The sequence below is a fragment of the Mytilus edulis genome, chromosome 11, assembly GCF_963676685.1.
Source record: "Mytilus edulis chromosome 11, xbMytEdul2.2, whole genome shotgun sequence".
NCBI classification, from domain to species: Eukaryota; Metazoa; Mollusca; class Bivalvia; order Mytilida; family Mytilidae; genus Mytilus; species Mytilus edulis.
The window spans coordinates 30313441-30326225 of NC_092354.1; the positions used below are offsets into that span (position 1 = coordinate 30313441).

A 12785-nucleotide genomic window follows, 5' to 3' on the forward strand; every position below is an offset into this window, starting at 1 on the left:
TTTGTGCATACATAATTATATTGACTGAAAAGATTCACATTATGACTGACTAAATTATGCTATTACTAGATAGTAATATCTATTAAACCGATTATCTTTACTTTTCCACTTTAAGGATGAACTACATATTAAGTTCATGGTTAATCATGAAGAGACATAAAAAAAGAAATATCATTTTTTTTTGTTATCTGTTAGAAGTCAAGCCTACTAAAATGGTACAGCCTCGGTGGTTTAGTATTCTTATAGAATATTTTGCATTGTAATTGAATATAAAATCTATGAAAAATTTATATGTGTTTACATGCATACGTATGTGTTTAAGTCGACTTCTGCGGGTGTCTGGGACATTCTTAATACAATGTATCTTGATATACAAAAAGCAACATGGATTTCAACCAATATTTTGTCTTTTCATAATTAATATCGAAGTTTAATTCGGTTATGTTACAAATATAGCATATACCATACCACATCAAGAAGGGGGAAAACATTACAACTACGATGACAAAACAACTAAAAGAAACACGGTAGGGAGGAATAGCACATATTGGTGTGTATGTTCATTGGACATACTGTACTTGCTAAGGCAGTATTATATACTTGCAATTATTTTAGTCAGCTACAGCTATTTAGTGGACAACAAACTCCTGTTTTGACACATCAAGTAATGAATGAGCAAGATAAATAAAATAACATGTTTAAGGTTTGAATTATAATTTTTGCAGGGTGGAACGTTGCCTCCAGTATTGTATATTCAAGCGGACAACTGCTGGCGGGAAAACAAAAATAAATATGTTTTATCGTTTTGCGAGTTACTGGTGCACATGAAAGTATTTCAAGAGGTAGACATTTGATATCTTATAGCCCACAGTAATCATACTACTGTTAGATAATAGAATTCCTATCTAAAAAAATTCAGGGAATACAATCATGACAATGGACACACGTATTTTTATGCCCCACCTACGATAGTAGAGGGGCATTATGTTTTCTGGTCTGTGCGTCCGTTCGCCCGTTCGTCTGTTCGTCCGTCCGTTCGTCCGTCCGTCCGTTTGTCCGTCTGTCCCGCTTCAGGTTAAAGTTTTTGGTCAAGGTAGTTTTTGATGAAGTTGAAGTCCAATCAACTTCAAACTTAGTACACATGTTCCCTATGATATAATCTTTCTAATTTTAATGCCAAATTAGAGTTTTTATCCCAATGTCACGGTCCACTGAACATAGAAAATGAAAGTGCGAGTGGGGCATTCGTGTACTGAGGACACATTCTTGTTCCTACTGAATTGATCGGTGATTCCTCCTACCATTTTTATAAGGGTCGTATCATTATGTATTAACATGAATAACTGTATCCAAATGAACATGATGAATAAGATATAATAAAGCGAGACAATATACCGACGGAGAATCATAATGAAAAGTCGATTAAAATAAATCATCTCAACAGTAAAACAACTAAGACAAACCATTACATAAAAATATAAAGTAACTCCAATACCACCGGAAAACTCGGTTAACAGCTCCTCGAGGGACATCCGTCGTATTTTTAGACTAACTGAATTCATGATATGGAACACCGTCCCTGAAATAATGTATCAAGTGTAATATATAAATACTCCACATACATCCACTATCATGACTGTCGCAATATTGCTTCAGAGAAATGTCAAAACAATTAGCAAAAGAATGCACATACAAGAATCGTAATGCGGACAGTTTTAAAATATAAATCAATATAAAATTTGATAGAATTTTTTATGAAAATATTTTTTTTTTGCAGGTTCACCTTTCTTTTCTGTATGTTGGACACACACATGAGGATATTGACGCCGGTTTTCAGCAAAATAGTAGATTCCCTCCGTCGAAATGACGCAGAAGAAATCCCTGAGCTTATGGATCTCTTACCAAATCCAAGCAACTTAATTTGGCAATACGATATTAGGAACTGGCTTCAACCATTTATTGCTGATGTACGGAAACATATCAAGCCATTACATTATAGATTTACAATGGATGAAGTATCTAATAAGATTAAACTGTGTTACAAATCCAATCATGCGGGGCCTTGGAAGATTTCAACAAGTGGAATGTTCATGTTTAACGATAAAGGTGAAGTAGAATTGCCAAAGGGTGTACCAAAAGTATCCACGCCAGTTTTTGACAAAATATTTATCGAAAAAATTGAAAGTGGAATTAATGACTGGAAATGTCTCTTCACGGATCAAATGTCAAACGCGTTGTCTTTGCTTGCTAATATCACTGAGAAAACTAAATATTTATCTTCTTTTCAAATTAAATATTTTTCATTTGAGCAAAACATCTGGACGTTTTATTAGCAAACTCAACTCGAAATCGGTAATTGACTACTTTATAATATTTATTTGTTTTTCTTTAATCATCAACTAACAACATTTAAGGTCGAAATCAATCGTTGTTTTTTATGTATTTTCAGGAAATACGAAGAACATGACAACTAGACGCACCATATATAGCTCATATGTATATGGCTATATATGTCAAACGAAACAGATATTTTATTCTATAATACAGGAACTAATAGAACTCCTTTTCTTTTTTGATTTGATTTGTTATATACATGAGGTATCATATTTGTTGTGGCTATTTAACCTAGCAGTTGAACAACATATGGTTTCAACAGCAACAGTACAATTATGTTTTATTCAAAATAATGTGCATGCTTTAATATGTAATTTTCAAGAGTTTAAATTTTCTACTTGTGCTGTACTGACATTAAACAGTTTGTAATTATGTTTTCTCTTGAAAAAACATTGATTTCTATCTCGTTTACTTTCCTTTAATTTGATGGATACACGAATACGTGGTAGCGTGATCACCCCGAGTGCGAGAGGTCGTAGTTTGGAACCCAGCTGGATGAAAACGGAAACTTTAGAATTTGTATTTGTTGCTTCTCCGCTTAGCACGCAGCATGAAGGAGTTTGATCAAAGGATTGATTGGCTCGAAGTGATAATGCTATGTCCGTTTCGGTGGACTGTTATCTTATGAACAACGTGACGGTTGTCACATGTGAAGCAGTATTTTCTTCCCTTTCGGAGTTGCCGAGATCACCCCAAGCTTTTGGTGGGATGCGTGTTGCTTGTAGGTTTTAATTTCTTTGACGTTTCTTCTTCACTATTGTTTGTCTTTTCTTTTGTAGCCATGGCGTTAGTTTACTTTCGATTTATGAGTTTGAATGTCCCTCTGGTATCTTTTACTCCTCCTTTATGAATTAGCTTGTTGAAAATCCGACTCTGCGTGTGGTTCAAGTGAAAAGTAAAGTTATTTTTCATGTTACATTAACTTGTTCTTGTCCTGAATATGCATATTTATTTCCCACTGGACAGTGCGAATCACCAAGATTCATCTTTTATTTCGTATTTGAATGTTTCAAAGTCATTTAAAGTCTTGCACATGTACATTAGTTAGTGTTAATTATGACCTTCAAATCTAAGGCCCGCTATCTAACTTTGCAAAAAGAATTTAAAGCAGTATTTTCATTAGCTTGACTTGTTTGCAATATAAAAAAAAATCAGTCGAAAAGTGCATTGAGAATCACACTGCTTTTCCAAGCTTCACCTGATAAATGTTCGTCATTTTTATATTCAAGATTGACATTTTTAGACGGAAAGTAAATCTTTGCAAAATGCTGTAGAAATGGATAAATACACATAATGGGGACATTTCCCCATTCCATGTATATTTTTTATTTCTTCGACATAGAAAATGACCAATTACACAGCTTGTTTTAAAGATTATTTTCATGTGGGGAAATTTCCCCAATATTGTTAAGTGTTCACGTATGTGTTGTCTTCCTGTATGGATGTTTTCCCACTACTTGTAATTTAATGGGGAAATTTCTCCATTTCGTATTCTTTTATCACCATATTGAAAGTCATATTTAATTTGGGGATATTTCCCCTCTTTATTCATGATGTTAATTACAGGTACTTACACATTCTTCTCAAACTTATAATTATATTTGAAGAAAAGTGGGGATATTTCCCCAGTCTGAAGGTCTTTTTCTGGGGATATTTCCCCAGTCTAAAAGTCATTTTATTCCGGGGATATTTCCCCATTTTCATTTATTTTTAAATTCATTATGATAATAGATGAGGAAAAATTTCAATGAGTTTCATCATTCTTTGTTGCTGCATGAATATAAAGTTAACATCAGGTGTAATTCTGGATAAATTTTCACTAATTTTTAGCAACTAAATCGCCTCGCTTCTTCAAATAAAGATGTTTTTTTACAATAAACGATGACAATCTTTTTGTTTACCGAATTTGAAACCACACTAAAAAGAGAATAAAATAGATTTTCTCTTTTTCAAATAGAACGCGTTATGTTTATCCAAAGTTAAACTATTTTTTTAAATTAAGGTATAGTTGAAAAACTGCAAGGTGATCCATATAATGTTTATCATTTTTTTTTTAAAACAGCTTTAAAAAATCTTCCTTTTGGGAAAGTAAAAGAAATTTCTGTTATTTTTTTTCTATACCCCTGCCGGAAGTAACTTAATGTTTCCGTACAATAATAACTTCAGGTGGTTTTTTTTTTTTTATATATATCAAATTCTATTGCTGTTTTTCCAGACAAAACAAGAGAGAAAGAAGTTCGGAAATCGTTGTATGTTCATAACAGTTGTGCACTCAAACTTTCTCCGAATAATTAGGCATGTAAAAAAAAGTTTTGAAATTGCTAATTATTCCGGGTCCGTTAATAAATTCACGATGACATTATAGATGCTTCGTCTCTTGTGTCGATAAAAAAAAAACAGAATCTTGAAAACTTGAAAAAAGAGCCAAAAAAAAAAAACACTTGAGAAAGTAATTCTGAAATGCTCGTAATTGTCGTAATAATATTTTAAGTATGTTTGTCTCTTTCAATGATTTTTGTTAATAAAGACAACTTCAAGGAACTTTTCGCAAATTTCAAGTGTGTGATTGAATAGTAAAAAAAGAAGATCTGGTATGATTGCCAATGAGAAAACTGTACACATGAAATCAAATAAAATAATAATGAAAGGTTTAAACTTACCATTACATGTTTCTTCTGTTTCTTCCAAAAAGTACAAATCTTCGTCATCAGATAGTAAACCTTCTTCATTGTCAGCTTCAGTTTCTTCTAAAAAATAAACATCTTCGTTATCAGATGCAGCTTCTGCATTGCCATCTTCAGATTCTTCAATAAAGTACACATCTTCGTCGTCAGATAGTAAACCTTCTTCATTGTCAGCTTCAGTTTCTTCTAGAAAAAAAACATCTTCGTTATCAGTCAGATGCAGCTTCTGCATTGCCATCTTCAGATTCTTCAATAAAGTACACATCTTCGTCGTCAGATAGTACAGCTTCAGACGCTTCATTGTCATCAAGAAAGATAATATCATCTTCCAGAAATAAGGCATCGCTTGCATCCATCCCATAAATTTAAAAATAAAAAGACTATTGATCTTGGCAATTTTAAATTGGTCTATGATAGTAAATTTGTACTATTTGTTGACGTAACTAGATATCATTGAGATGGAAGCCATCTCTGTGGGCCCCGCTGTCAATAACGTGGGGTAAATAAGTGTGTAAATGAGTGTAAATACTCATGTGTGATTTCAATCTAAGATTTTAAGTTAAAACTGATAATTATTCTCATCTTACTTTCATAGTATAATAGTGATATGACTGCATGATGTGAACTAATTGTTGACTTCTCTAAGGTGACTTCTGGATATATGGATTGATGTTTGAACAATATGTTTAAAGGTGCTGCCCAATTGATATTTGTCACATATTTTTAGAATTATGCCTTCAATATATTATGACCCACCAAGTATAAAGTATGAAATATTAACGGTTCTCGAGAGGTAGAGCGGACACAATTTGTTAAGAACAACGAACGGATGGACAGACAGACAGACTGACCTTAGACCTAGGATGCATACATTATGACACATTCTCTGGTGTTGGTTTATATATATGTTAAGTTGAAAATGTTTGTCAGGTATAAAGTATGACATAATAACAGCTGTCCTCTCAATATATAGTGTGGATCAAATTTGTTAGCGATGGACAGACCAACAGACAGACAGACCTTTGACCTAGGAAGTGGTACATACATCATGACACACCCTCTGGTGTTGGTTAAAATGGATGTCAAGTATAATATTTGAAATCATAATGGTTCTCAAGATATAGAGCAGACACGATCTTCACCACAGGACACAGGATTGTCAACTGAAACCAAAGTTTTTTTGACATTGACCTTTGACCTAAGAAGTTGTACATACATCATGACACGCCCTCTGGTGGTGGTTAAAATGGATGTCAAGTATAAACTTTGAAATCATAACGGTTATCTAGATATGGAGCGGACACGATCTTCACCACAGGACACGGTGTTGTCAACTCTAAACCAAAGTTTTTGACCTTGACCTTTGACCTAGGAAGTTGTACATACATGATGACACACCCTCTGGTGTTGGTTAAAATGGATGTCAAGTATAATATTTGAAATCATAATGGTTCTCAAGATATAGAGCGGACACAATCTTCACCACAGGACACAGGATTGTCAACTGAAACCAAAGTTTTTTTGACGTTGACCTTTGACCTAAGAAGTTGTACATACATCATGACACGCCCTCTTGTGGTGGTTAAAATGGATGTCAAGTATAAACTTTGAAATCATAACGGTTATCTAGATATGGAGCGGACACAATCCCACAGGACACGGGGTTGTCAACTGTAAACCAAAGTCTGTGCATCAATTTCTGAATCATATTAATCTGACATGTTAAAGTGTGTACATTATGAAGTTACTGTTGATTTTGTGTATTTCAGATTATTATTGAAAAAAGAGCACTTTGAAGTACTAGGACAATTTGAAAACATCTTGTTGAAATAGTCTGACTGGATATGACAGAACATCAAAAGAAATGACGAAAAATTACTCACCTTATCAAAATAATAGAAGCCAAAAGCCACTTGCAATTTTCACTGGTTTTGAGCTCAGTTGGTTTTGAGCTCAGTAACAGTCTGACAAGGAAAGAATTTTATGAACATGATTCATCTATCTTATGATGTCTCTTGATAAATATTAAAACATATTGACTGTAAAATAATTACAAGCTCACGAATTAGATCTGTTGTTCACAAACTTTGTTATTTGTAAATAACTGTTGAATGTTTTGTAATTAAAATGTGTAACTTAAATTATTGAAGAATTGAAGTCTTTAAATGATACAAAAGCAAAAATACATGGAATGATTGCAATTGAGACAACTACTAACCCTGCATTGTTGGGCACTGATGTAAACAAGTACAGGTCACATGAAGTCTTCAACAATGAGCAAAATCCTCAACTTAAAGATCGATATACATGGGCTTATTAGGTCCCAAGATAATGGTATCTTCATCCTTTGCTTTTCAATTTTTGTTGTATGTTTCTGATGAAGGTTAATTAAAATAAGCCCAGCACACTTAATTTGTGTTTTTTTTCAATTTCAGAAGAGAAAGCTAATAGACAAATTTAAGCAAATAACAAAAAAAATGAAATCCATTTAATATGGCAGACAGCAACCAAACACAACCAGTGGACATAATGAACCTGTTTTTTTGGGGCTCAAACTGCACTATAACCTTAGACACAAAATTATTTTATATGATGCTGGATTACACAATAGTTATCATAGGTACCAGGATTATAATTTAGTACGCCAGACGCGCGTTTCGTCTACATAAGACTCATCAGTGACGCTCATATCAAAATAGTTATAAACCAAACAAATACAAAGTTGAAGAGCATTGAGGATCTAAAATTCCAAAAAGTTGTGCCAAATACGTCTAAGGTAATCTATGCCTGGGATAAGAAAAAAGAGTTTTTCTTTTAAATCGTCTGCTCTTCTCTGGTGTTTAAAATGTACATTGAAGGACGCGTCTGGGTGCGGGAATTTCTCGTTACATTGAAGACCTGTTGGTGACTTTCTGATGGTTTTTTTTTCTAGGGTCGGGTTGTTGTCTCTTTGATACATTCCCCATTTCCATTCTCAATTTTTACATGTACAATATATACAAATAAAGGCAACAGTAGTATACCGCTGTGCAAATCTCATAAATCCATGGACAAAAAACAAAATCGGGTTAATAAAACTAAAACCAAGGGAAACGCAAAGTTAGCTGCTATTGAGACAAAGGCAAAAACAGTGCAACAAAACATGTTGATTACAGATTAATAACACTAACCACTGCTAAATGATTAGGAACTTTCAGGAATTAATTGCAGCTACTGTCCAGATAATTACCATTGAAATGAAATGTGAACACATTCCAATCTTTTGGCAGACGTGAATATTCTCATACAGCATTTACACCTCTATCCAAGGGTACCTATATACAGTGGTGATAATTAAACATTCTTTCTTTCTTTTTATTTAATTTAAAAAAAAAATGGAATTTAAATTTTTTTCTGAATTTTGGAAAAAAATAATTTTGTAATTTTTTTTTAAAGAAAAAAAACCATTAAAATATTTTTATTTTTGTAATATTTTGCATTTAAAATTTTGAATTCTCATCGGATTATATTTGTAATTCTCATTGGATTTTGTCAAATGTGTTGACGTTTTTTTTAATTATATTTAGGAGTTACGGAAAGAAAAATTAATCACCGCCTTTAATAATTATATTTAATTTTATACGGCCCGTTGGCCAAGATGGAATAATGTATATATGTATAATCCTGGGGCGAGTGTCTTAGGGATCCCAGGGGTGTCAAAGACAGGGGGCCACCTGTTGTATAAGTTCCAAAGGGCGGGGGTACGGGGCGGGTCCACTGTATTTCTAATTCTATATTTTAATGATATTCCCCCAGCATAGGATCTTTTGTTTTTCTCCGGTGGTTACCCCTTTTTTATAAAGTCAGGGGGAGTGTAGTACCTCGGGTAAAATAGGATAAACAAATATGACAGATATCAAGCACTATCAGACCTTTTACAGATAATGGACTTTTGACCACAGGTTATATAATTTACCTCTTGTGTGGAAGAACATCCTGGTAATCAGTCAAGTACAATAACCAGAATAGGAAAACTTTAAATTCCCTCAAAAGTGTACTGGTTAAAATCTCTAATTTACTCATTAATGTTGCTGTTACTTGACATAGTGCCAAGTATATAGGGATAATATTTCAGGATCAAAGGACACACGATCAACCACCATTATCTGTTCATTAACAAAGATTATGCCACAGTAAGTAATATTACACTTAGGTCATAGATGTCTGGACATCTTTAACCTATCATAAATGTCAGATGTATAAAAACTTTTTTTTTAAAACTTGTACCGTACTTCATTTGACCGTAATATTTATTTATTCGAGCTTCATTGGCGAGCCTTGTGTATACGCTGGTGTACAAAATCTAGGTACTACTATCCTCTTAAATATTGCACACAAAAAAATTCAGTAACAATTTATAGAAATATCTTGGTTTGGAACGGCTACCGGCACCGAAAAAGAAACAATTTACCTATACTTATGTACATGATTTAGGTTCCAATTGGACAATTGGTCGCCAAAAACTCGTATACACAGAACTGCCCATCCCTTTCAACCGTGATATATCGTTTAAACAATACATGTAATTTATTTTTTTAAACTTAACTTTTTGAATACATAGATCAAATATAACAAGAAAAATTCTATGAATTATTAATCTATACTGTTGATCACGCGTTTAATATAACATAAAACCAGGTTCAACCCACCACTTTTATTCCCCTTTAAAAGTGTCCTGTATCAAGTCAGGAAGATGGCCATTGTTATATTATTGTTCGTTTTTGTGTGTGTTGCACTTTAACGTTGAGTCGTTTGTGTTTTCTCTTATTTTTGAGATATTGAGATAAGACGTGGCACGGTACTTGTCTATCCCAAATTCATGTATTTGGTTTTGATGTTATATTTGTTATTCTCGTGGTGTTTTGTCTGTTGCTTGGTCCGTTTCTGTGTGTGTTGCGTTTTGGTGTTGTGTCGTTGTTCTCTTATATTTAATGCGTTTCCCTCGGTTTTGGTTTGTTACCCCGATTTTGTTTTTTGTCCATGGATTTATGAGTTTTGAACAGCGGTATACTACTGTTGCCTTTATTTATATATCTTTTATTTTTAAATCTAATTCCAGATTATGGAAATAAGGCCCATTTGAAGTGGCGCAACCCCCATAGATTTGAGGGATGTTGGCAAAATTTGTTGCCATTTCAGGGTCATTTAAAGTAAGTATCGTGACAAATTTGATATATCTGTTGTTTACAACCAACCAATTAATCATTCGTTGTTTGACTAACTGATATTTTGATAAGTAGTTGATATCTTTGACGGTTTAGTAACTGCGACTTCTTCTTAGATCTGTACGAAGTGGATAAATACCCTACCATATTCGTTCATTTTTTTGGTTTAGTTTCCTTTGTATCGATCTGATGGATAAAATATTGTTCGATTGTTTCAATAGCACTTTTGTCACTATATCGTGCGTGAGAGGACTTTGGAGGTTGAGCGCACGCACACATGTTTAGCCCCACCATATTCATTAACCAGAAGCATGTACTTCGATGGTTGTCGTTGGTTGATTGGTTTCTCATTGTTGTAGGTCATATAAAATATAGAGTCCATATATAGAGGATGTAAACTAATTCATGTTATCGTCATTTAGTGAAAATTCATTCTTTATTATATCCATTCTTTAAAAAAACGGATGTCAACATTACATTCATAATCATCTGTTTGAAAAAATTATCTTTCTCCAGTTTTACTTCCATAGAAATAAAAGTTTTAATGGGGTTTTTTTCTTCAGAAATTTAGTAATGTGGTGCTTTATGCTCTCATTTTGGAGGTTGCAATCCGTTATAGGAACAATTTAATGGCTCAACAAAACGGCCATGAGGATTGTAACAGATATGCCACCTATAGACAATATAGTCTGTGGACCCATGGACATTTGGGTGCTGGTAATAGGACAATACCAAGCTGCTGTGAAAAAACAAATTTAACCAATCAGAAGGGAGTACATGCTTTTGATTTTTAATTAAATGTTTTCTTATTTTATTTTCAACGTTCCATGTGTAATGGGATGATTATTCAACAACCCGAATAACTTCAGCAAGAAAACAAAAAATATTTAACAAAACATGTGCACATTCTGTCCTTAACACAGCCATGAAGAGAATGAAAAAGCCCCATTGAAATTAATTTCATCTTCCTTTCACTTATTATTGCTGTTTTTATTACCAACATAATGAAAAAACATGATCTGAAAACAATTTTTTCCCTAAAATGAATTATTGCATTTTTGCAAAGATTTGAATAGGGAGAAGCTGAATTCAAAAACCCCATCAAGCATCTGGAAAAACAAGAAACACATTTTAAATAATTCCTTTATTACGAAATATTAAAATGGCATTTCATTAAAACAAAGATATGATAATTATTATGCATTTGTAGAACGATGTAATTGATTGATTGATGGTTGTTTCCTTAACTTCCAGTGGCAAATATTTCATGAATATACAGGACGAGAACAAGCTCACAATAAATACTATAGGTATGTCTTGAAATAATAGAGGCCATCTGATGGTCTGGAAAGTTTGAACTGCCACTGGAAAGTGAGGGTATAAAAGATAGGACAGAAATGTTGCCTTACAACAGGCCCCTCAAAGAGTTGTTTCAAGGGTTCTTCACGTGCAAAGAGCGTGGCACTCTCCTTACACGAGGCATCAGTTTAACGTCCCCAACCTGACCGGACGTGACTGCGAATTTTATACATCCCGCACAGCCAAACGGACGCCCCCCATCGGCAAGCGTGTTACTGCCGGACGGAAGAAGACCAAGTGACCATATTTCTATTCTCCAGTCATCCTTACGGGTCACAATTGTACTGACATTGTATTCCCCGACGAAATCATTGTAACTTCAGGATAACAAATTTGTTGTTTGTCGTTCAAGGAATGAATATGCTACACCAATTCAACTACCGAAGCATCCATTGAAAGTGCATGTATGGGGAGGTATTAGTCGTAGGGGAACCACACGTCTTCTAATTTTCGACGGGATTCTAGGTCCGAGATTTTCGTTGAAATTTTTTTGAAAAGACAAATTTGTCATCTTTTTTCAAATCTGTTTATCCCGATGGTCACCGTTTTCAACAAGACAACGACCCAAAACATCGCTCCAAGCTTGCAAAAAGTTTTGATTGAGAATGGCATTAAGTGGTGGGACTGCTGGTCTTTCGAATCTCCCGATATCAACCAAAATGAAATGGTATGGAATATCCTGAAACGCAGACTTGCTAAAAAAAGATAAACTTCAGACGGCCTTACAAGAGTTTTGGACCAGAGACCTTACTTTGAGTTATACAACCGCTTTATTGACCATTTATACAAAGTTGTCGCAGTAGTAATAGAATTAGAAGGACGTGCAACACCCGATGTACTTCGTAAAATATTTCCAGAAAGGTCTTTTGGTAATCCGATTCGATATTTCAAAACCAAGTTAGATGACCCCAGTTTCACCAAGAAGATCGAATTCCTTCTATCGCACTGAGAACACAGAGAGATGCAGCAGAAAATAAGACTTTAACTTCTATACCTAATTCACTAGTAAAATAAAGGTGTCAATAAAGTAATGGTGACAATTTACTTTAATATATTAGTATATGCCTATTTATGGAATACTGTTGTCTGTCCGTTATATATTAGCAAAATATGTTATAATACGAATGAGATAATAACCAACATG

The 12785-nt window shown here is 33.8% G+C and overlaps 1 long non-coding RNA gene across 1 annotated transcript; it reads left to right on the plus strand.

The window, feature by feature from the left end:
- Nucleotides 1-547: 547 nt before the first annotated feature.
- Nucleotides 548-3842, plus strand: LOC139495473 (uncharacterized). The gene is made up of 3 exons (XR_011657353.1): nt 548-842; nt 1778-2106; nt 2450-3842. It is a non-coding gene; the product is annotated as an uncharacterized lncRNA (long non-coding RNA).
- The last annotated feature ends 8943 nt before the right edge of the window (nt 3843-12785 follow it).